The sequence below is a fragment of the Oryx dammah genome, unplaced genomic scaffold, assembly GCF_014754425.2.
Source record: "Oryx dammah isolate SB20612 unplaced genomic scaffold, SCBI_Odam_1.1 HiC_scaffold_12, whole genome shotgun sequence".
In the NCBI taxonomy this organism is placed as follows: Eukaryota; Metazoa; Chordata; class Mammalia; order Artiodactyla; family Bovidae; genus Oryx; species Oryx dammah.
In genome coordinates, this window is record NW_024070196.1 from 51,824,572 (window position 1) to 51,848,975 (window position 24,404).

Consider the following 24,404-nt stretch of genomic DNA (forward strand, 5'->3'; position numbering starts at 1 on the left):
CCCCAGGTGGCAGAAGTGCAGGGTCAAGGGTGGTGAAATGGAAAGGGACTGGACCCTGTAAAAGTCCAGCTGACACACACAAAAAGGACCTCCTAGCAGGGAAGGAAGAAAGCAGCTGAGAAGCCCTATCTACAGAGTTGAGGCCAACCTTATTATAAACCCCGCTCAGTCACCAACTACAATGTAGTCTTGAGAAGATTGAGGGGTTCAACTTCCCAAAGGCCTCATGTCATCATCTGTGAAATGGACAGGTTGAATCTACCTGGCCCAGGGACCAGGATTAAATGGAAACTATGTGGCACAGTCTGCGGTCACTTCACAACTGGAGGTTCTTTCCCTGCTTGTGGGGAGGTGCTCCTGCATCCAGGGCTCCCCTGGAGAGACCAAGGATGGGCTGGGGCTCGTGGGAAGGATGGGTGGACGGGGAGTCAGATGTAAGTCAGGACCAGGGTAGCTAGAGATTCAGGTGTCAGGGATCTGCCCAGAGGTTCTGTCATAGGCAGCCGGGCTGCATGAGGTCAGAAAGCTCCTCCCTGATAGGAGCAGTGACAGGTCAGAGAACACCGCAGGGCACAGCCACAGCTACAAGGATGTGAGTGAGCCTCCTGAACCCCAAGTGCTCAAAAGCCCTTCAGATCTGTGATTGGGTCTATCTCACCACCCTTGACTCACCACTTCTGACACTTGGGACTTCCCCCATACCCCAGACTTTGAGTACCAAAGGCACTGGCTTATGCCTTTCCCCCTTCTCCCCTGGTAAACTCCTGTGCATCCTTCAAAGCCCAACCAAAATGCCCCCTTTGCATGAAACCATCCCCACCAAGTAGCCAGCTGCTTCTCTGGGCTCCTGCTGCACTCTGTGCCTTTTTTCTTTTCTTTTTTTTTTAATTTTATTTTTTTGGCTGCACCAGGCAGCGTGCGGGGTCTCGACCAGTTCCCCAACCAGGGATCCAACCTGTACCCCCTGCAGTGGAAGCTCAGATCTTAACCACAGGACCACCAGGGAAGTGCCTGAGCCTCCCTCTATAGATATCTGTCCCCCATCCCAGATGGAGCATACTCCTTCCAGGATGCTGAAGCTGGGGGAGCAGGAGCCACCCACCGGTTCCCCTAATGTCTCAGCTTCTTCCCTGACCCACCAGGTTGTCTTTGAGTCGTCCTCCTTTCCAGGAGGTGGGAAGAGGCCGGGTCAACAGGAGACCACGTGCACATTTCCACGGCGAGCCCTGCACCTGCGTCCAGATGCAAGGGGCCAGGCGGGGGGCCATCTCCCTGCATTCTTGGTGCGCAGGTGACCTGCTTTTTGTGCGTGTGTACCAGCTCTGACTCTCCGTTCTGTCTCTGAGCTGATTAATATTCTGACGTCCATCAAGAGACCATGTCACCTTTGGTCTCCCCACAGCCCGGCAGCTGTGATGTATCATTTTGGACTTGTCCCGCCGCGTCACTACAGAGGACCACGGCCAGCGGGAAGAGAGGGATTATGTTGTTCCCATCTGGCTTCGGCTGCCTCCCCAGTCCCTTCCAGCTGTTCCCCGTTACCCACGGCCAAGCGGCAGATGCGGAGTGATGGGGGACGGGTGGAGGAGTGAGGTCAGCCAGGAGCTGGAGACCTGTCCATCATCTTCACGTGAATGTCTTCAAGGCTATTTCTGGCCTTGCCATTATCCCCACGGCTTCGGGATAAATATAGACACGGATTGAAAAGCCCCAGTGGCAGGCAGGCAGGCAAACGAGGCAGGCAGCGCTGGAGAGCGTGCGGACGGGGTGCTTGGCTATAAATAAGTCTGCTGGAACACCTCCCCAGCCACGCTGTGCCGTGCGGAAAGACATCTCCTCGCCGGCTCCCTCGCAAAGCACACTTGTGCCTGGGGGGGCCGAGTGGCAGAGGGGTGGCGGGAGGGAAGGTCTGTGGGAGGAGAGCAGGGAGGAACTGGTCTGTGGGAACCTTGCATGGCTGGGCGGGGCTGCCAGAGGTAGTTCCCCCTTAGCCTTGCTAGGAGCTGATAAAGGGGACCAGCCGCCCCCCCCCAACCCCAAGCAAGAGTCCTGGGACAGTCACGTGTTGTGCCCAAAATGGCAGCCCCCGGCCAGCATCTCCAGCCCCCTAGCTTCCCCAGGCCCAGTCCTGTTGCAAGCACAGCCAATAGACAAGGACGTATTCTGGGTGGTTCTGGACTCGGGTCTGCAGGGTGCCTGCTCTGCTTTCTCAGGCTGCCGTCTATCTCCTTCTTCTGCTTCCTCTCGGCTGCCTCCTCCTGAAAAGATCACAGGTTTGTTTATCTTCTGGTTTCCTAGTCCTCAGTGCTCACCCAAAGCCAGTCGCCTAGTGACCCCCCACTGCATTGAGGCTAGAGTCGCAGGGGGCAGGAGTCTGGTGGTCCCTGGCCCCTCACCCCTCACCCATTTCTCGGACCCGCCTTTCTCCACCTGCCTCCTCCCCAGTTCTGACCGCCCCCTCCTAGGCAGTATCAGGTACCTGGGCTGGTGCTGAGCAAGGACCAGGACACGCGCCCGGGAGACACTTTTCATGGAAAAGGATAGGAGTCGATGAGCTGGTGAGAATCCTGGGACATCCCCATGAACAAAGTATCCTTACTATGCAGTCACCAGTCATGGGAAGTGGTTCCCACAAGCCTGGTCCCCTCTGCAGCCTCAGTGAACAAAGACCCCTTGCATTCAGGGGACCATGCACTCAGGCCCAGTGCAAGGATAGGATGGTTATTAACACTGTGAACATCGCCCCTGCGGAGGGGGAGTGGACAGCCCTGCCTGTCCTTTGGATGAGGGGTCTGCACCCCTGCCCCACGGTCATTGCAGCTGCTTCAGGGCTTCGAGGACAAAGGGAACCCAGGGCCACGTCGGCGGCTTGAGTGGGCGGCACATGTGTGGACCCGTCATTCGGCCCCAAGGGATGAAAATCGGGTGTCGTCCCCACTCTCAGGAGCTCACTGGCCACCAGAAGGGACTGGAGTCAGCGGGCAGTTATGGTGCCCATGTTATGAGCCTGAGGGAATGAGGTGGGGGACCTGCTTCTGGGGCACCGAACCCGTGGAGGAAGGGCACCCACACTTGGGCTGGACTTCTTGGAACGACAGGTTCACCCAACCCAGGAGGTGGTAGAGGGCCTTCCTGGAAGAGGAAACAGCTTGTGCAAAGGCACAGAGGCTGGAGCAGGTGCTGTGGGGTCTGGCTGGTAGCGCAGGCTGAGCCCAGGGAAGGAGGCAGGCCAGCGTGGGTGGGGGGCAGGTCTTGTGGGCTGGTTAAGGAGCATGGATGCTGGCTTGAAAGCCTTAGGGAGAGTGTTGAGGGGCTCAGTCCTCTCACATTCTGATGTATTAGAAAAGGCTTCATCTGACTCCATGGGGATGACAGGTCGGAGGCGGGGGAGGAGGGGGCAGGCTGATGGCAGCATCATGATGTCTTGCACTGTTGAGTACCTGCAAGATTTGTTGTTGTTGTTGTTGTTGCTTTTAATGGAACCTGTGAAATCCAGGATGTACACATGTGGGTGCTTGCCTGAGAAAGTTGGGTTTCTAAAGATGATGGGGCTGTGCTTGGAGCCATCCGTTGGTTCTGACTTGCTCAGGTCCCCTTATCACTGGAGGGGTGACTTTGTCCAGCAAGTGTGGCCGCTGCCAGTAGCCTGGGTCTGGAGCCGAGATAACTGCTTCCCTGGAGGCTTAGTCCGTGACCCTGGCTTCCCTCTCCAGATTCCAACCCCGAATCAGCTGGTTGTAAAAGGATGTTGATTGGTGACTCCCAGTACCCCCGCTCCCGCCTGCCACGTTCCCCTCCTCACCCCAGTGCTGACTCTGTGCTGAGTTCCAGCACCCTGAAAAAGCAGTGACTTAGAAAGTGCCATGTGATGGAAAGATAAACATGGTTGCTCTAGTAAACCACAGAACCCAGAAGTTAGTCCAGTCTTGTCTTTATGTATTTATAAATGTATTTATGATTTATACATAAATACATCATGTATTTATGATTCTGCTGGTGTTGATTGATAAACAGGCGAAAAGGGAGATTGTGCGGCCTTGATCTTGCCTTGGGGGAATGCTGTGGTCTTTGTTAAGAACTGTGTGAGTCAAAAGTCATACACTATCCTGAAATTCCAGCCTTCACGGATTGAGGTCAGAGTCAGGAGCCTCCTGAAGGTCATGCAAGTCCAAGTCCTCATTTCTCGGATAGGAAATAAAGCCATTTCTCTGCTCAATACTTCCAACACCAAATGTGTGGGTTTTCCACACCAAGCAATTTTCCAGTTCTCTATGGGCAACATGTGAGTGTCCTTACAGTCAATTCAGTTCTGACGTTAACTTCCCAGGGTTAGTGAAGACTTTTTGAGGTAAGGGCTCAGTCCCACAAAATTGCTTCCCCCCACCCCCACTTCAGACGCTAATCACAGATAGTGGGTCCCAGGTTACCTACTTCTGACTTGGCTACAAATGGGGGCTCCTACCCTCCCCCACTTCAGGTTCAATGATTTGCTGGAAGTTCACAGAACTCGGGATGTTTACTTAGATTTGCTGGTTTATAGGGTTTCCCTGGTAGCTCAAATGGTAAGGAATCTGCCTCCAATGCAAGAGACTTGGGTTTGATCTCTGGGTCAGGAAGATCCCTTGGAGAAGGAAGTGGCAACCCACTCCACTGTTCTTCCCTGGGAAATCCCATGGACAGAGAAGCTTGGTGTGCTACAGTCCATGGGGCTGCAAAGAGTTGGACATGACTGAACAACAACAACGTGTGGCGTGCAGAATCTTAGTTCCCTGGCCAGGGATCGAACCCATGCCTCCTGCAGTGGAAGCCCGGAGTCTGAACCTCTGCACCTCCAAGGAAATCTCTCTGTGGGTTTGTTTTTTGTTTTTTTCACAAAAGCCTTTTCAGATTACAATTCACATCCTATACAATTCACTCATTTAAACTGTACAGTTCAGTGGTTTCTAGTATATTCTCGGAGTTGTACAGCCATTGCAGTTTGACAACATTTTCATCCCTCCAAAAATGAACCCCTTGACATTCCCCCTGTCCCGTTGCTTCCTAAACCCCCAGCCCCTGGCAGCCGCTAGACTGCTTTCCCTCTCTCTGGATTTTGCCTCTTCTGGACATTCCTTATAAATGGAAAGTGACAGCCCATGGCCTTTTGTACCAGGCCGCCTTCACCCAGCATGCCGTCTTCAAGTTGATTCATGTTGTAGTCTGTGTCGGCGCTTCATTCCATTTTGTGGCTGAACTGCGTGTGTCATTGACGACATTTTGTTCTCCTCTCATCGGTTGAGTGCATTTTTAAAGAGTGACATTTTTTCCATCTCAAACACAGCTCTGAGCTACTGTGAGGGTCAGGGGACAGTTGCAGAGGATGCAAGCATCAGGAAAGGCAGCTTCCAAGAGGGGCTCCCTGGAGTGGAGTGAGGACGTTCTTTCTCTGAGAGGCCCCTTGAGTGGAAGAAGGGAGAGTTGTGAGGGGCCGGACGGAGAGGGTCCATTCGGGATTTCCTGTCAGTCTTTCTTTTCTCTTTCCGTGAGACGGACAGATGAGGAGAGCGCCAGGCCTCGGCAGACAAGAGGCCTTGTTCCAAGGCTGGAATCCCGAGCTGCATGTGTCCCAAGGACCCACTTTGAGATTGACATCTAAGGCCTCCAGGAGCCTCAAGGCAGATCCAAGGGGACTCAATGAGAGCCAGCCTGACTGAGTCCAACCCAGGGATTAGAAGAGGGCAGTTACACATTAGTTTAATCTTCCTCTAATGGTCTCGTCTTCTCAAACAGAATGACTAGTAATCCTGTTTATGGCTGCGTGTGGCACTGCCTTCTGGGGCACAGAATCTTCTATTCAAACGAACCGCACTTCTCAGCTTGCTGGGGGCCACACCTGAGCCACCCCTGGTTCTTGGGAGTGGACGGAGGCTTCAGTCAGGGTCACAGGGAAGATTCTGAAGCCTCCAAGAACTTCCCTGGTGGTCCAGTGGTTAAGACTTAGAGCACTCAATACAGGGGGCCTGGGTTCAGTCCCTGGTCAGGGAACTAGACCTCATACACTGAAACTAAGAGTTCACATGCTGCAACTAAGACCTGGCACAAATGCAAAAAAAAAAAAAAAAAACTTTTAAAAAAAGATTCTGCAGCCTTCATGTGAGGCCTCACCCACCCCAGTCTGTCAATGTAAAACACTGGCTCAGGGGTTTCTCTGTTGAGCTGTCTTGAGCTGTCTGGGCCCCTCAAGTTCCAGAACCAAACAGGAGGGCGAGGAGGCAAAGAGAAACAGCTCCTGCGTTGACTGGAAGTCAGGCGTCCACAGGCGGCTTTGTCCGCTTTATTTAATATGAGCCCTGGCATCAGTCCTGCAAGGCGGGGGTGATGGAAGAGGACTCATCGGGGTAGGAGGGCCTCCCAGCTTGCAGGTAGACTGAGGCGGCTCTTACTCTCCAAGGTGCCATTTTCTTTTGGCGATGGGGTGGCCCAGAGACGAGAGCTGATCTTCATAGGAACTGCAGGCCGCTTATAGATGGGGTCTCCAGCACAGTGTGCGGAGGTGGCTTTCTGGGTTTGACAGCAGGGCTCCCGTAGGCTCTGGATGGTGGGAGGAAGGTATGTGAATCAGAGGGTGGCTGGCCAGGGCGTTACAGTGTCAACGTCTTAAAAACCATCAGCCAAGCTGACCCTTACACGTGTTTTGCATTTGGGTCTTAGACACACAGTTATGCTGCCTTCTGTCTCCCCAACCCCTGGCCCACACCCAGCCACCCTCCCCACCCCCATCCCCACCACACAGTAAAGAATCACTAGTATCAGGAACCACTGACCTATCGTGGAGAAGTTAGATGGATGGATTTAATAACTCCCCCCTGCCCCCCCCGCCCCTCCCCACCCACCTCCAGTGGCTTCCCTGGTGGCTCAGACAGTAAAGACTCTGCCTGCAATGCTGAGGCCCAGGTTTGATCCCTGGGTCAGGAAAATTCCCCTGGAGAAGGGAATGGCAACCCACTCCAGTATTCTTCCCTGGAGAATCCCATGGGCAGAGGAACCTGGGGGGCTACAGTCCATGGGGTCACAAAGAGACGGACAAGACTGAGCCACCAACACTGTCACTTTCACTCCCCAACCCCTGTCTGTGGTGGTGGGGACGACGCAGGAGAACATTGATCAGCCTCGCTCGGGTTTTACTGGAAGACAGGGGGCAGCTCTTGTAGCTGGGAGCGTGGGAGCAGCCGTAGTCATGTGCCCACGAGGCTGCCACATGTCAACCTGGGGGCTCCTGAAAGCCTGTCTCCTAAGGAAGAGGCTGCAGGATGTTGATCCTGCTGTGAAGCCAGGCACCTGGGAGAGAGGAAACACTCCTTGCTGTTTCTGCAAGGTCAGCGGGGGCCTGCCAGTGAGCAGGTGACCGCATGAGCAACCTAACTCCTCTGCTTACCCTGGGTGCTCCAGCCACATCCTCACTACCTAGCCTCCAACTTGTCCTTGGCTCAGAGGAAGCAGGCAGGTGGGCCTGCAGGAACCTCACAGTCTGACGTTCATGAAATTAATGAACATGCTGCTGAACGTGAACAGCTGCTGATGTTTAGTGGTGTGTGCCCTGGACCAGGCCATGTGCTGGATACTCCTTTCATGTTATCTTATCTTATTTTTGCCATACTCCCAGTGTTAGCACTGATATGAACCTTATTCTTACAGATGAGGAAATGCCAAGAGATGGGGTAACTTGGCTGGGCGTTGCTGGCCTGGCTTTTGACTCCTTTTGGAGGCCTAATCTGCCCAGTTCGTGGTCACTGGGAGCTAGATGGGCAGGACAGAATGCTGGCTGGGTCTGTAACTCCTGGTGGGATTTGAAGCAGTTACCTTCCCGGAGCTTCCTTCTGTACATCTGTAAAGTGGAGATAGAAATGCCTGTAAAGTGGGGATAGAAAAGAATCTGCGTGTGAGGCAGACTCTTAACCACTGCCTTACCAGGGGAGTCCCTGCACAAGTTGTTTTGTTGAAAGTGAGGTATAGATGTTCCACATCTTTTCTGAGTATGGGAGGAAATTTCGTGTTTTCTCTTCATCTTCCTCTTCCCTCAGCCCAGCTTTACAGACCACCCGAGACAAAGACCTGTTCTCTTTTGGTGGGGGATTGGTCTGCAAGGAGTCTCCTGGAACCCAGAAGGGAGCTGGAGGCAGCTGGATGGACTCCCCAGGAGAGGGTTCTGGGCTGGCAGCGAGTGGGAAGGCCCCCTTGGGAAACAGGCAGGGCGGGCAGGAGGCCATCAGAAGAAGGCAGGGAGGGTAAAGGCTAGGCAGCCAGGCTGGGCACAGACCATTTCCTCTGACAGTGCCCATCTGGCTGGTGGGAAGAGGCACTTACAGCCTCTGCCAGGGATGTCGTTGTTGTTGGCACCCCGACAGACTGATGTCCCCTGGCCAGTTGCAAGAGAGCATTTGATACCAACAGCTTGATCTCTGGTGCCCAGCGGGGTTGGAGTTTTACAACTTTGAACTTCTCCAGATTTGCATAAAGGGACCATCAGTTCAGTTCAGTTCAGTTGTTCAGTCGTGTCCAACTCTTTGCGACCCCATGAGTCGCAGCACGCCAGGCCTCCCTGTCCATCACCAACTCCCAGAGTTCACTCAGACTCACGTCCATCGAGTCAGTGATGCCATCCAGCCATCTCATCCTCTGTCGTCCCCTTCTCCTCCTGCCCCCAATCCCTCCCAGCATCAGAGTCTTTTCCAGTGAGTCAACTCTTCGCATGAGGTGGCCAAAGTACTGGAGTTTCAGCTTTAGCATCATTCCTTCCAAATGAATCCCAGGGCTGATCTCCTTTAGAATGGACTGGTTGGATCTCCTTGCAGTCCAAGGGACTCTCAAGAGTCTTCTCCAACACCACAGTTCAAAAGCATCAGTTCTTCGGTGCTCAGCCTTCTTCACAGTCCAATAGATGTCCCCTAAACAATGCCTCACTAAGTTCTTGTGGCTGCCGTGTCCTGAAGGACCTGTCCCTTCCCTTCTCATTCTCCATAAAAAGCAAGATGACTTTATGTGGTTCATGGTTAGAGAACTCTGTGTTCCACTTAGTTTGATCTGCTTAGTAGGTACTAGGGGTCTTGTTGAATCTATCTGTGCTTTCATTTATTGATTTATTTATTCTTATTGAAGTATAGTTGATTTACAGTATTATATTAGATTCATAGTGAGTCAGTATTTTTGCAGACTATACTCCATTATCCGTTGTTACAAGATAATGGCTTATACATGCTTTTAAAGAGCTTTGTTTTACATCTTTCATTGTTTAGTTACCCATAATTCATTTGTTCAATGGAGCTTTTTAAAAAAGTTTTTAAAACTTTTTATAGAAGTGTAACAATGCTACGAAAAGTGTATAGACATAGGTGTCCTGCTGATAACTGTACAGACAGACCATGCAGACTGATCGACAGGACGTCAGCCATCCCCAGAAGCCCCCTGACTTCCACCAACCATCCTCAAGTCTGAAACCATAGACAGGGAAATTCCCTGGCGGTCCAGTGTTTGGACTTGGTGCTTTCACTGCAGGGGCCTGGTCAGGAAACTAAGATCCCCAAAGCCTCGCAGTGTGGCCAAAAGATAAATCCAACAGAGTTTGGGGATACCACTCAGGTACCAGGCATTGTTCTAAGCACTGGAAATTCAGCAGTGAACCAGATGAAATCCCCTCCTAACACACAGGTGATACTAAATGCCAGGATGGAAAATGAGCAAGGGACTAGAATAGAGAGAAAGGATGAGGTGGTAGGGGGTTTGAGACAGCGTGATCAGAGAGGACCTCCCTGTTAAAACCTAAACAAACTTGGAAAGTCAGTCCTGTATTATCTGAGAAAGAGGGAACAGTAGGTGCAAAGGCCCTGAGGCAGAGGTGTGCTCGGCAAGTCTGAGGAGTACAAGAGGAAGGTGGTAGGAGGTGGCAGAGTCAGGGGTATGATCTTGGAGGACTTGTAGGTCATGATAAAGACTTTGGACTTGGGACTTCCCTGGCCATCTAGTGATTAAGGCTCTGTACTTCCACTGCAGGGGGTATGGGTTCAATCCCTGGTTGGGGAACTAAGATCCTGCATGCCTCTCAGAACAGCAAAGAAAAAGTCCTAAGTGTGAGAGGAGCTGGGGAGGGTATTGAGGTACAGGTATGACATATTCCTATTTGGATTTCATTTTAAAATGCTCACTTTGGCTGCCCTGTGGAGTAGAAGCAGGGAGACCAGTTAGAAATTCTGTATTGCAGTAGCCTAAGAGAGTTGTTAATGAAGATGGAAGGTATCACAGGGCAGCGGTCCCTAACCTTTTTGGCACCAGGGACCAATTTTGTGGAAGACAGTTTTTCCATGGACCGGGGCGGGGTTGGGGGCTGGAGTTGCAGGATGATTCAAGCACATTACATTTATTGTGTCCTTTATTTCTATTAGTGTTACACTGTAATATATAATGAAATAATTATACAACTCACCATAATACAGAATCAGTGGGAACCCTGAGCTTGTTTTCCTGTAACTAGAGCGGCTATCAATACAAACGGAGCTTAGCCTGCCACTCACCTCCTGCCGTGTGGCCTGGTTCCTGACAGGCCGAGGACCCTTACTGGTCTGTGTCCCCGGGGTTGGGGACCCCTGGCATAGAGGGAAGTGAATCACCTTCAAGAATGAGTTGGAAGCCGGGCACATAGAATCACCCGCCAGCGTGCAGGGCCTTCTGTGTCTGGCCGCTGAGAGGGTTAGGGCTTTCAGGGGTCCCCTGGGTCTCTGAGCTGCTGGGGAGGCATCGCAAGGCAGAGCTGGGCGCTGAGCTGTTCCTCCCCTCCCCCTGCCCAGCCCGGGTGCTGAGGGAGTTAATTGCACACGGGGGTGCTGATCTGTGCAGACGGGCTGAGCGGAACGAAGTACGAAGATCTTGGGCCTGGCCTTGGAGACCTTTGAGAGGAACCAGGCAGGTCCCGCTGAGCTGTGGGCTTCCCCAAGGGGCCTGTTCTGAGATCTTTCCCTCCAACTTCTGGAAACTCACGTAGCCTGGATGTCAGAGCTGCGGAAGCTGTCTGGGTCTCTGCCTCTGCTTTTTTGGACTCCCCCTCCTTTGCTTCCTTCTCTCCTTCCTCCCTCCCTTCCTCCATTCACACTTCTCTCAAGATATACTATGATGGACCTAGAGATGATCATACTAAGTGAAGTAAGTCAGAAGGGAAAGATGAGTACCATATGATACGGCTTATATGCAGAATCTAAAAACACTTTGATATGATTGAACTTATGTACAAAAGAGAAACAGATTTAGAGAAGAAAGATGTAGTTACCAGGGTGGGAGGGTTGGGGAGAGGGAAAGTTAGGGAGTTTGAGATTGACATGTGCACACTGCTATATTTTAAATGATAACCAATAAGGACCTATTGTAAGAAAAAAAAAAAAGTTAAAAAAAAGAGGCATTGTGGAACAGTGAGGACCAGCTCAAGCCCTGGGGCCACATGACCAGGGTTTGACTTCGGCTCCAGACCTGGAGCAAGTAAGTGACTAACCTGTCCGTGCTCCAGTTACCTCATCTGCAAAATGGGAACAAAATGATTCAATCAGTTAAATCGAATACAGTGTACAATAAGCCTACAGGCGCCATCCTCTGCCTTCCAGGTCACTGACCCCCGACTAGCCTGGGTAGTGATTAGCTGTGTGTGTCCTTATTTGAGTTTTCTGGGAGCATTCCCCCTGGACCCTGTTTGAAGGAACGTGCCTGCATGTTTGGGAGTTTATAATTAGAATCGTTACCGTTTGTTGACCTTTGGCCATGTCCCAGCCCTACACCAACACTCACATACATCACCTCACATTTCCCTCAAAGAAGTCTATTTTCATCCCCATTTCCCCATTTTTTTTCCTGAACTTTTTATTTTGTATTGAGGTATAGCCAGTGAACAATGTTGTGATAGTTTCAGGTGGACAGCAAGGAGACTCAGCCATGCGTACACATGTCTCCATTCTCCCCCAACCCCCCTCCCCTCCAGGCTGCCACATCACAGTGAGCAGAGTTCCCTGTGCTGCACAGTAGGTCCTTGTTGGTTATCCATTTTAAATACAGCAGTGTGTGCCTGTCCATCCCAAACTCTCTAAGTATCCTTCCTGCCTCCCCCGACCCCGCCCAGCAGCCCTAAATTCGTTTTCTAAATCCATCCCTATTTTTTTTTTTTTTTTTTAAATTTTTGGCCGCACCATGCAGCATGTGGAATCTTTGTTCCCCCGACCAGGGATTGAACCTGTGCCCCCTCCGTTGGCAGCATGGAGTCTTAACCACTGGACCACCAGGGATGTCCCCATCCCCACTTTATAAAAAAAGAAAACTGAGGCTCAGAGGGATGAAGGAACTTGCTGAGGCTCTCTGGCTGGTAGTGCTGGGGCCAGGAGCTGACAGCCCTCCCGTGAGCTGCTTCTCTCCCCCCAGGGACAGTGTGTTGGTGCCAGCCCGCCATGGATGCTGAGGGCTGTTGGGTTCCCATTCTTGCTTAAGGCACCCTGCCTGGTCCCTGGAACCTTCCCTGCATCTGGCTACAGGATGGTCCAGAGAGGACCTCTCTGTAGAAACCTAAGTAAGCTTAGGAATCAAGTCATGTATATCTTGGAAAATGCTTTCCTCGCAGAGGGCACAGCATGTCCAAAGGCCCTGGGGCATCTTTCAGGGAGGGTATCTCCTGGCTCTTCTTAGCCTCTGCCTCCCTTTTGGCCTCTGATAGGCCATCAGGGACACGGAATCCTGTCTCGGTGACGCTGGCTGACACAAGGAGCTTTTCTCTGAAGGTCCGTGGCATTTCTACATGACTGGAGGGGCCTGTGAGCTCCCCGGCTGTACTTCAGGAATTGATGTCTGGCTCGCAGCAGGCCACAGAGGGTGCTGACTTGGTCACTGTGTAGTTGTTAGGCCCTCCTGTATTTTTTTTAATTTATTAAAAAAAAATTTATTTGTCTGTGTCGGGTCTTAGTTGCGGCATGCGGGATGTAGTGTGCTGACCAGGGATTGAACGTGGACCCCCCTGCATTGAGAGTACGGAATCTTAGCCCCTGGGCCACCATGGAAGTCCCCCTTCCTGTGTCTTCAAATAGCATTTTGGAGAGTGGACTTTTGTTTTATCACATTGAAAAGATATAAAAAGGAAAAAAACAAGTCCACTCTCCCTGGTGGCTCAGACAGTAAAGAATCTGCCTGCAATGTGGGAGACCTGTGTTCAGTCCCTGGGTTGGGAAGATCCCGTGGAGAAGGGAATGGCTGCCCACTTGGAGTATTCTTGCCTGGAGAATTCCATGGACAGAGGTGCCTGGCAGGCTACAGTCCATGGGGTCACAAAGAGTCAGATATGACTGAGTGACTAAGCACAAAATACTCATAAGATTGACCACTTTATCCATTTTTAAGTTCAGTGGCATTAATTGTATTCAAGTTGTTGGGTCACCATCAACAGCACCATCTCCAGAGCTCTTTTCTTTCCCCAAAGAGAAACTCTGTCCCCATTAAACACTTAACTCCCACCACTCTCCCATACTCACCTTTCTACCTTCGGTCCCTAAGGATCTGCTGACTCTAGGCACCTCATACGAGTGGGATCATACAGTATTTGTCTTGTGGCGTCTGCCTTCTTTCCCTTAGCACAATGCTTCCAAGGTTCACCCCTGCTGTTGTGGGGGGGAGGTGAACTTTTTAGAAATACATGTGATGCTTGCGGGCCTCTGTCCCAGGAGCTGCAGAGCAACAAGAGGAAGAGAGTCCCAGGTCCCCGGTAAAGTAACTCATGTCATCCTTACACCTAAAGGCTGGGCTCCTTAGCTCCTGGCTTCACCTGTTTGCATTTTTCTAGTAGTCATGTGTGGATGTGAGAATTTGACTATAAAGAAGGCTAAGCACCGAAGAATTAATACTTTTGAATTGTGGTGCTGGAGAATACTCCTGAGAGTCCCTTGGACTGCAAGGAGATCAAACCAGTCAGTCCTAAAGGAAATCAACTCTGAATATTCACTAGGAATGACTGTTGCTGAAACTGAAGCTCCAATACTTTGGCCACTTGATGTGAAGAGCTGACTCATTGGATAAAACCCCGATGCTGGAAAAGATTGAAGGCAAAAGGAGAGGGGTGCAGCAAAGGATGAGATAGTTAGATAGCATCATCAGCTCAATTAACATGAGTTTGAGCAAAGTCTGGGAGATAGTGGAGAACAGAGGAGCCTGGCATGCTACAGTCCATGGGATCGCAGAGTCGAACACAGTTTAGGGACTGAACAACAACAAATGGGCACACCTTGAAATCAAGACCCTCAACTCACATTTAGTCCTCTGTGGGCCATGTGTTTAGGTGCTTCTCATCTGAGCCTTATTTTTCCCATCTGTGAAATGGATCTCATGCACTGATTCTCAGATTATCTTTGGCCTGAATGAGCTGGCTTCCCATGGCCAACCTGGGAGCTGACCCTTGTGTGCCAGGCTGATTGGGAGCAGGTGGAGGAGGAGTGCTTCTTAGACTATGACTGTTTTATTTATTAAAAATTAATGAAGGGACTTTGATGTATCAGGGCTTAAGAGGAACTGACAGGTCACATGGTCTCCAAAAGCACAGGGCTGGTAATCTATTTAAAAAAAAAAAAACATTTTCTTCTTCTTTTTAATTTAATGGAGGAAATCATTAGCTGGGAAATTGGTCAAGCTGATTTATTCCTGTTTTGGGGAGGGGGAGTGGAAGAGCAAATCTGCTGTAATTGCCGTTTGTTCTAGAAATATGTCAGCAAAATATTCCCATTAGCCAGGCCTGGTGGGAGACAGGGCCTCCAGCTTCCTTCTCTTCAAAGCCTGCTCCCCGAAGGAGACAGGGTCTCTTTCTGGACCCAGGTGGGCGGCCACGCTGTCAGCAGCGAACATCTCCTTAAAGGTCCCGGCAGACTTGTCCTGGCTCCCCCGGTGTGTGTGTTTGGGTGGTGCTGGGGGGCCCCTGCTGTCCTCGACCCCCAGGGCTCTCACACTCAAGCCCCAGTTCCCAGGGATGCAGGTCTGGGACCCCCATCTGGGAAAGAAGACTACGTGCCTCCTGGGCTTCATTTGGTTCCAAGGGAGGCAACTTCGGTTGACCCTAAAAATAACCAAACATGCAAATAGCTTCAACAGGCAAATGTTTTTCATATCTGCGAGCCAAATAATTTAAAGGTACAGCTGTTTTTCCACTGTCTCAGTCTGTTTTCTTGGTGCAGGGAGGGGCTCTCTGGAGTGATCTGGGCTCTTTTGGGGTGACTGTCTTCCACCCCCATGGGTTGAGGTTCTGGCTGGGTGCTGAGCCTTGCCGTAGGCCCCTGGCCACTGCCCGAGAGGTGGACACCTCCCGCCTAAGCCTGGCAAGGGCTAAGGTCCCCACATCCCCCAGAGCCAGCCAGCCTGGCTGGAGCACTGGTGACCCTTCAGGCTCGCTGCACGTGCGGAAAGGGCCTCCTTATACATGAATTTGATTTTGTGAGCTCGTCTAACCCCGAAACAGGAGTAAAACGAGTTCTCAGGAGGCTGTAAGAAGCCAGGCAGGATGTGGAAAAGGTGGAAGACAAGGGACCACCGGGGTGTGATCTGTGCTCCGAGCAGGGGCTGGGTCCACAGCGAACTCCAGGTCACCCGAAGCCCAATGTGCGCGGCCTCCTCGCTGTGTATTCCAGGCCCTCACTCACTCTGTCCCTCCTCCCTGCCCTCAAGGCCAGTGTGAGGCTCCAGGGCACATCGCCATGTCCACAGCTGGGCATCTGTCTGTCCCTGTCATAATCTCCCCATAGGTGCACCATGTCTAGGGGGAAAGCCCACCATCAAATAGGTGATTTTGTGCATGCTGAGTGTGTTCACCCCTTGGAACAGTGGGCCTGGGACTCCAGAGCAGGAGTCTAAAGCCATGGGGTGGGGCTATCATCCTGGGAGTTGGTTCACGATGCGGGGAGGGGCAGACCCAGCCCTGTAGGGTAGGGTACTACAGAGTCTTCATTCATTCACTCAGGTGCTCATTCATTCATTCCAAAACTGTGTTCACTGCCTGCTGGGTGCCAGGTACTCTTCTAGGCCGTGGGGAGATAGCAGTGAATACAACCCAATCAAAATCTTTGCCCCCTGGAGCCTCTACTCTAGTGGGCATATTTATCAAGCCCTTTCAGTCGTGTCCAACTCTTTGTGACCCCAAGGACTTTAGCCCACCAGGCTCCTCTGTCCATGGGGATTCTCCAGGCAAATACTGGAGTGATTGACCAAGCCCTCCTCCAGGGGATCTTCCCAACCCAGGGATCAAACCCCCATCTCTTACATCTCCTGCACTGGCAAATCGGTTCTTTACTACTCATGCCACATTCCAGTGGGAAAGACAGTTTTTTTTAAAAAAAGAACGTGTCACACCATGGATGAACCTAAAACATGTTACTCTGAGTAAAATAAAGGAAAGAAAGAAAGAAAGGGAAGTCGGTCAGTTATGTCCAACTCTTTGTGACCTCATGGGCTGTAGCCTAGCAGGCTCCTCTGTCCATGGAATTTTCCAGGCAAGAGTACTGGAGTGGGTTGCCATTTCCTTCTCCAGAGTATCTTCCTGATCCAGGGATTGAACCTGGGTGTCCCGCACTGCAGGCAGATGCTTTACCATCTAAGCCACCAGGGAAGCTGAGTGAAATAAGCCAGATACAAAAGGATAGCAACTGTGTGATTCTACATCTGTGACGTGCCTAAAGCAAAGTAGAGTGGTGGGTGCCAGGGGGCATGGGGGGGCGGGAACCAGGAGTTGGTGTTCAGTGGGGACAGGGTTTCAGTTTTACAAGATGAAGAAGTTCTGGAGATGGATGGGGTTGATGGTTGTACCACAGTACGAAGGTACTTAATGCCACAGAACTATACATTTGAAAAGATTGAGACGGTAAGCTTGATGTTGTGTGTATTTTCTACAATTTTAAAAATAACAGAAGAAGAAAGTAAACTACATAGTATTTTAGATAAGGATCAAAGCTATGAAGTAAAGGGGAAAGTCAAGGGAGTGCTGGGGTTGGGGTGAAGTTTGAAATAAAGTGGAAGGACTTCCCTGGCAGTCCAGCGGTTAAGACTCCACAATCCAGTGCAGGGGGTGTGGGTTTGATCCCTGGTCAGGGAACTAAGATCCCACCTGAGGCTCGGCATGGCAAAGAAAGAAAGAAGGGTGGTCAAGGAAAGCCTTAGTGAGGAGGGGCCCAGAGCAGAGGCCGCAGGGGGAGGGGCTCTGGGCAGAGGGTCCAAGGGACAGATTCTCCGAGGCAGGAAGAGCAGGGCCTCCAGATCTTCACTGTGAGTGGGGGTGAGACCAGGCCGCTGTGGGGCACAGGTTTGTAGGAGATCCCTCTGGCCGACCTGTTAAGAGAAGCAGGGGGCATATGGGAGCCTAAGAGGAGGTTTTTCAGGGTGAAGGGGGAGCTGCCCAGGGCCCCTGGTCCTCGGCAGCAGTCTCTAGATGACCCGTACCTGTTGGTGGGCTCACAGCACATGCGGAGTTATGGTTGTTTATGGTTATGTTTAAATGTTCCTGGAGTCCCCACTGCCACCCCCCAGACATCACTTCTCCCCAACTTGGGCATTATAGGGGCTGGTGGGGTTGTCGGGGGAGGAAGCAGGAGTGGGATGGTGGCTTGGCCAGGCTTTGGTTCCCATTGTTCTGGCTTTGAAGCCACACAGCTATCCCCTGGGCCCTTGACCTGCCCTGGCATGGGGTGGAGTGCTTGGGGGACCCTCCTACCCTGGCCCATCTCAGAGTCTCCTGCCTCTCAGGAGGCCCATGCAGGCCAGGCCGGGAGGAGTCGGGGGCCTGGACTTCAGCCCCATTGCCCCCCTCCCTATATCCCCCCCTCCCTACATCCCCACCTTGCCTTGTGTTCCTGCAGCGGCGTCTGGGTTTCAGCATCTGCAGAGTGAGAAGGTCGACCTGGAATCTGGTCTGGACTCTAGTCCAGCCCCGGTGCCAGGGCACAAGCCTGTGAGAACAGCCTCATGCACGTGGGAAGGTGTCCCTGAAAAGCCAAGATAGCCCAGCCAGAGATCACGGACCCCCTGTCCATCCCCACGGGGGTCCCTGCTGCTACTTTAGGAGTGCCAGGAGGGTCTGTTTCAATCCTCCAACTCCTGCCCGGACATTCCAGGGATGACCTCAGGAGTTGCTGGGGGAAACGGCAGGAGATGGGGTTCTAGAATAGGTGTCTGGGGCCAGAGGGGGCAGGAGGAGAGGTCAGTGGTTCAGGGCCCTACGTCATTATGGAGTCCACCATGCCCACTCCCCAGCTGATGCCTGTTGTGTTCCCCGAGAGCCCGACTGCCCACCTTCTGTCCTTTTAGAGGGAGCGTGGGGGGCCAGGCTGCAAACAGAGGTTCGCTCCACTGCCCAGACACCGTGGGGTAAGTAGGGAGGGGAAGGGATAGAGGAGAAGACGGAGGAGCTGTGTGCTGGGCCTGGACAGTGTGTCCTGTGTTCCTAGCCTGTTAAGACCTTAGAGCTGCTCTGTCCAGAGCGATCATCAGTAGCCCCATGTGACTTCTTAATTTCAATTTAATTTTTTAAAGCATTATTTATTTGGCTGTACCAGATCTTTCACTGTGGCATGTGAGATCTAGTTCCTGGACCAGGGATTGAACCCAAGCTGCCTGCATTGGGATCTCAGTGTCTTAGCCACTAAACCCCCGGGAAGTCCCTTTATTTCAAGTTTAAATTAAAGTGAAATAGAATTAAAAATTGCATTGTCCAGTCACACTGTTCACCTTCCAGGGGCTCAGTAGCCCCTGGGCTAGTGGTGGCCCAGGCATAGAACACGTCCGTCATCCCAGAAAGTTCCATGAAACAACACCAGTCTCATCTCCAGAGCACCCCCTCAAGGTGGAGACTGTTTGCCCCTCATTTTACAGATGGAGAAGCTGAGGCTCAGAGAAGGGAAAATGACTCACTAGTCAGGCAGCCACTGAGTGTAAGAGAGTACTCAAACCTGGGGGCATTGGGTGGATGTGGGGATGGTGTGCACGTGGGTCCTGTTGCCCAGAGGGCCGCTTCCTGGGACAGAGGTGACCCAGAGCCACTAGCTGGCCACACACGTGTCTGGCCCCCCTGCCTCAGGGCCCGGTGGAGCTCCCCCACTCAGGCTCCATTACCCAGTGGGGAGCAATGCTTTAATGAAAAGGCTGAGCAAGCATTGACATTTCCATCTGGGGCCTCCTTTTGAGACCAAATCCCATAGGAGAGGCTTCAGGAAACATCACTGGGCTCTGAAAAACTCATTCTAAAAGCGAGAGACCCATAGCCAAAGGCTGGAAGCAACCCACATATCCAGTGACTCCAATGCTGTGATTCAGCCGTAAAGAGGAGTGAAGCACGGACACGTGCTACCGAGTGGACGACCCTCGAGCACCCGATGCAGAGTGAAAGAGGCCGCACAGGAAGGGCCACGGCGCGGACGCTCCCATTGATCCGAAGTGTCCAGAGCAGGTGAACCCACAGAGACCCAGAGCAGCCTGGTGGTTGCCGGGGGCTGGAGGAGGGGGTGGGCGATGAAAACGTTCTGGAATGAGAGGGGATTGTGGCACTCCATGCGTCTGACCTGTGGGCTTTGAAATAGTAAGAATGGGACTTCCCTGGTGGTTCAGGGACGACGGGGCTTTTCTGGTGACTCAGCGGTAGAGAATCAGCCTGCAATGCAGAAGATGAGGGTTCAGTCCCTGGGTCAGGAAGAAGGAAATGTCAACCCACTCCAGTATTCTTGCCTGGAGAATCCCATGGACAGAGGAACCCAGTGGGCTACAGTCCATGGGGTCTCAAAGAGTCAGACACAGTTTAGCAAGTAAACCACCACCGCCACGGGTGGCTAGGACTTCACCTTCCAGTGGAGGTGGTTTGCTAAGGTCCTGCATGCCTCTCAGCCAAAAAAAAAAAAAAAACACCACAAAACCACAAAACAGAAGTGATATAACAAATTCAATAAAGATTTTAAAAAATGGTCCACATTTTAAAAAAATCTTTTTAAAAATGGTAAATTTTAAGGGTGTTTTGCCACATTAAACACAAGTAAGGAAATGGTAGAATCTCAATGGTGCACGTATGTAATGTTTATTAGGAAATGTGTTCAACTTTGTTGTGTGTGTGAACGTTTTCATAATAAAGCATGAGGGGGAAGCCAGAAGAAAATGGTGGAGAGGAAATGTTTCCCAGATCGCAGCCTTCAGAGACCGGAACCCAGCTGGGGCCACCCTGAGGTCTGTGTGCGTCAGATGGTGCAAGGCCTCTGCGTTGCCTTCAGTCTCTCCAGGGCCTCAGTCCTGGCCCTGGGCAGCAAGGGGAGGTGGGAAGTGTAGGGGGTGTGCCCAACAAGTTTCCATTCCCCTCAAGGGCACAATGTTCCTAAGCTCGTGTATACGCACCTTCCCCTGCCCCTGCTGTCTTGGTGTCTAACTGCCCTGGAGTTCCAGTTGGGAGGATGGTGGGGTTGTGTCCGCTTGTGGTGAGGACTGGAGGCCCAGAGATGGGCCTGGATGTGCCCCTGTCGTGCCATCTCCAAGAGGAGAGGCTGAGACCCCAGCCCAGGCCTCCCGGTGCTCTCTCTGTCCCCATCTCTACAGCGTGGAGTGAGTGTGGGGCCAGCAGCAAAGACCAGAGCTGGGGCTGGGTTGTGGACTGGAGTAGCAGCGGGGCTGGCAGAGGCCAGTGGGAGCAGCCCAGGGTGGGAGACGGCAGGGAGGCAGAGCCTGCGAGGGCTGTCCACCCTGGAGAGGCATCCACCTGGGAGGATTGTCCACCCGGAGGGTTGTCCACCCTGGAAGGCCGTCCACCTGGGAGGGGTGTCTACATGGGAGGGTCATCCACCTGGCACCCCGGAGTGCCTTCATCTTTCCTGCACTTCCTGCAAAAGAGGCTCCAGGTGTCGAGGTCCTCTCTTAGTTGAATGTCCCCTCATCCCACTTGAGGTTGGAAAATATGACTGAAACTCATGGGGAAATGCACCTTAAGGTCTGGCGACGCTGATTTTTAAAGACGAGGAGACAGGTGGAGGTCAGAAATGCCTCCTCCAACACCAGGGCCCCAGGTGGTACCCAGGACGTCGGGAGGGGCTTTGGGCCCCTCAGTCCCCAGGGAGTTTAGCTGGGCTGGCGGCCTGGGCATGAGAAGAGGGGCGCGGCTCATCTCGGGGTGATGGAGCGCAGTGAACCAGGCAAGGAAGCCCTGAGAGCTTCCTGTCCCCTCACCCCCATCTCCTCCCAGCAGGCAGAGAGCTGCTGTCTGCCCCACTGAGTCGGGCCAGTTCCCTTCCCAGCCCGGCCGCCTCGGCCCAGAAGGCCTGGTTTGGGGGAGGCCGCACCAGAAGTGTGGGGATTGGCTCCGAGCTGACGCCTTCCCTCCGGCATAAGGTTCCTCCGCCCGCCTCGGGCTCTGCCAGCGGCTCCCCTTTCTCCATGGCAACTTAGCTCAGTGGTCCCAGTGGAGGAGAGAGAATCAATTCTTCCTCTTCCCTCCCTCTCTCTCCTCTCTCCCCACCCCTTCCTCTTGGCCTCCCTTCCTCCTCCGTCCCCGCCAGGCTCACGGCACCTCCATCCATCCATCCATCCATCGGTCCATCCGTCCGTCCGTCCCTGATCCCTGAGGCGCCCTGCCGTCTCCAGGCATGGGTTGCCGGCAGGGCTGTGTGCCGGGGGTGGCTCCCTGAGGCCGTCAGCATGGGGAGCTCAGGGATCCTCCGCAGACATGGGAGGCCGCAGGACCAGCCCCCAGCCGGCTCCTGTGGCATGTGGCTTCCGGCTCTGACACTTTCTCTCCCCTCTTCCCGGTCCTTACATTTTCTTCCTGAAAGGTAATGTTCTGCTAAAACTGTCAGAGCCTTAGGACAGGTTTATTAGCAAGGCAGGCTCTGTCCTGGTCACGTGGGCTGCTTGTTTTCCCTGGAGTCGCTGGGATGGAGGGGGAGAGGGAGGGCGAGGCACGGCCGACTTGGAGCTGGAGGGCGCACAGCAGAGTTTGGGCGCGTGTGGGGTCTTTCGTCCAGGGCGGCTCTAAGTGGCCCGCTCCCACGCCTGGTGCTTGGGTCTGTGGTCGTTGCTCTTCCATTTTTCAGCCTCATCGCTACACAGCGTGAACAGTCTGCTTTCCTGGACTGTGGTCTGACCACAAGGGGAGGGAGAGGGAATTTGGGGGCATGCACGTGCACCCCAGATGGGACGGGGCTCCCAAGTGGTGATGGTTTGGTACTGATTTCTTTATCTAATCCTTTCTCACCTGGAAACGGAGTTTGGTGGGGGAAATGTTTTGTCCCCGTAACCAGGGATTTCCCAGAAGATGGTGTAGTCAGGCTGATCCAGGCAGAGGGAGGGTCCTAGCTGTCTGGCTGTCCCGGGCAGTACCACTGTGTGTCTGGGACCACACTCAGTAGAGTGTGGCTCAGACAGAATCCTAAGACCGCTGCCCAGTGGGTTGAGGTTTTCTGTTGTGTCTACCCCGTTTTCAGCCATGGCATTCAGGACAGCTTCTCCTAGCTCTCCAGAAAGGAATTGGTGAGATTACTCCATCTGCTGCCTGTCCCAGGGGTGGTCTTGGGATCCATGCCCCTCTGGTTACCGCTGCCTCCTGGCAGTGGATGATGGAAAAAAGGAACCCCTCACTGTCAAGGAGAACATCTCTGTTGATGGAAAGTGAGGCCTGAAGAAAACAGATTTAACACCCAGTTCTTAGAAGCCACGGGTTTGAATGGTGCTTAAGAGGAAGCCCTGTGTGATCTTTAAATAGAAAGTGAATGCCAGTGACTCAGAGGGAGGCTTGAAAGTTTGATGCAGGTATCAGAGGAAATAACAGTCAGCCGTGATCGTGGTCCCTACCTTGGGGGCTGAGATGGCAGGGCGCCTAGACACTCAGGTATGTGTCTCAGAGTCAGGCAGTTCCTTGGATTATGTGCTTGTTTTCAGCATTATCTCTGGCAGACCACGTTCAAAAACAGACAGCCCGAGGCAGGGCTCACCGGCCTCCCACTGCAGGCTGGGTCTGTGGTCGGGTCTCTCTAAACTGTGTTTGCTCCCGAAGCCCTGTTTCACTAAAGCCGCCGTAACCTCTGAGTCCTCCGTGTTTCCCTTTGATAATCAGATCGGTTCCTGTGGGGCAGGATGAGAAGAAGGCTTTTGTGCCTGCGGCGTCTGTGCTGTGTCTTGCTTTCCCTTCGCTTCAAGGCTGGCGTCTGTCACTGAGCCCCTGCCGGCATCTGGGCGCTGTGCAGGCTTCTTAATGACATTAGCTGCGTCTGGATTCTGGCTGGTTTGCTGTAAATTCTGATGGCTTTACGAGTCGTGAGATGGGGTGGGGAGGCCGTGTGCTGGTTGGGTTGGGTTGGGTTTGCTGGCGAACGGAAAATCTGATGTGACACGGGAAAGGTCAGCCCCGTGAGTGGCGGCACCCTCTTCTCAGCTCGGCTCTCAGAACCCACAGGAGGTTGCGGCTCCTGGGGTTACTCAGCCTCCCCTCAAGGAGGGGTGTCTTTCACGGGCATCCAGGGTTGGGGGGGCAATGCTTGGGCGATCCACGTTTGTGTTTAATCAGCACGCCAGCAAGTCGGAAGGATGGCAGCGCAGGGCTGGCTTGCGGGGGGGTGGTGTGGGGCGGGAGGGAAGCACGGCTCCGCCAACCCGCCGGCTTTCATCCAGAGTGAATCCTGAGTGCTCCGTGCCAGCCTCCCCCCTCCCTCTCCTGTCCTCCAGCACAAGGAGCCGGCCTCCTCTCTCCGAGCAACCTCACAAACCGGTGCCTTACTTGAAAGCCTCGTAAAGAGCCGCAGAGGGTGTGAGAGCAGGTCGGAGAGGTGGGAGCCTTTTGGCTGCCGGTGGCTCCAGCCTCCCCAAGTGTGGAAAGCTCACTCCAGGAAAAGTGGAATAGTGGCCGTGTTGGCTGGCTTTCAGGCGGTGAGTGGCTCTCTCTCTTCTTTAATTCGACGGGAGCCCTGGGATGCAGGGGAGGGCTCGGTGGGAAGCCTGGTGGTTCGGACAGAGGCTCAGGAAGCCCACAGGAAGATCTCTGCGGGGAAAGTTTGGTTTGTCTTGCCCCGTGCGCTGGCGTCCCCCCTACCCAGGCTGTGTCAGGCAGGACAGGCAGTCCTGGCTCAACATCCAGGGTTCTAGGACTTGGGACCACGACCACCTGAGAGGCTGAGACTAAGAAAATCTTAGTGGTGGCAGTTCATCTTTTTACACAAATGGCTTAAGAAACTGTGCAGGAGAACAGAAGCTCATGAACATTCAACTCTCTCGGTCTGCTTTGCAATGTGCCTGAACATACACACACACACACATGCAGACACACACATGTACACTCACACACACACACACGGATACCGTTTTCCCTGCTTCCATCAGGGGTGCACGTACCAGCTGGCATTCTGCCCTTGATAACATGAGCTCCCATA

At 53.0% G+C, this 24,404-nt stretch overlaps 1 protein-coding gene across 7 annotated transcripts in view; it reads left to right on the forward strand.

Annotated features, from left to right (window-relative positions):
- The window catches only part of PITPNM2 (phosphatidylinositol transfer protein membrane associated 2), a 120,624-nt gene that overhangs the window by 12,287 nt on the left and 83,933 nt on the right, over nt 1-24,404 (forward strand). For 6 of the 7 annotated variants that reach the window (XR_005722926.1, XM_040250618.1, XM_040250620.1 and 3 more), the window contains exon 1: nt 23,623-23,904. The exons of the other annotated variant lie outside the window; for it this stretch is intronic. The gene's annotated coding sequence lies outside the window, so the exon portion shown is untranslated. Of the gene's footprint in view, nt 1-23,622; nt 23,905-24,404 lie in introns of those variants that run through there. 7 annotated transcript variants of the gene reach the window in all.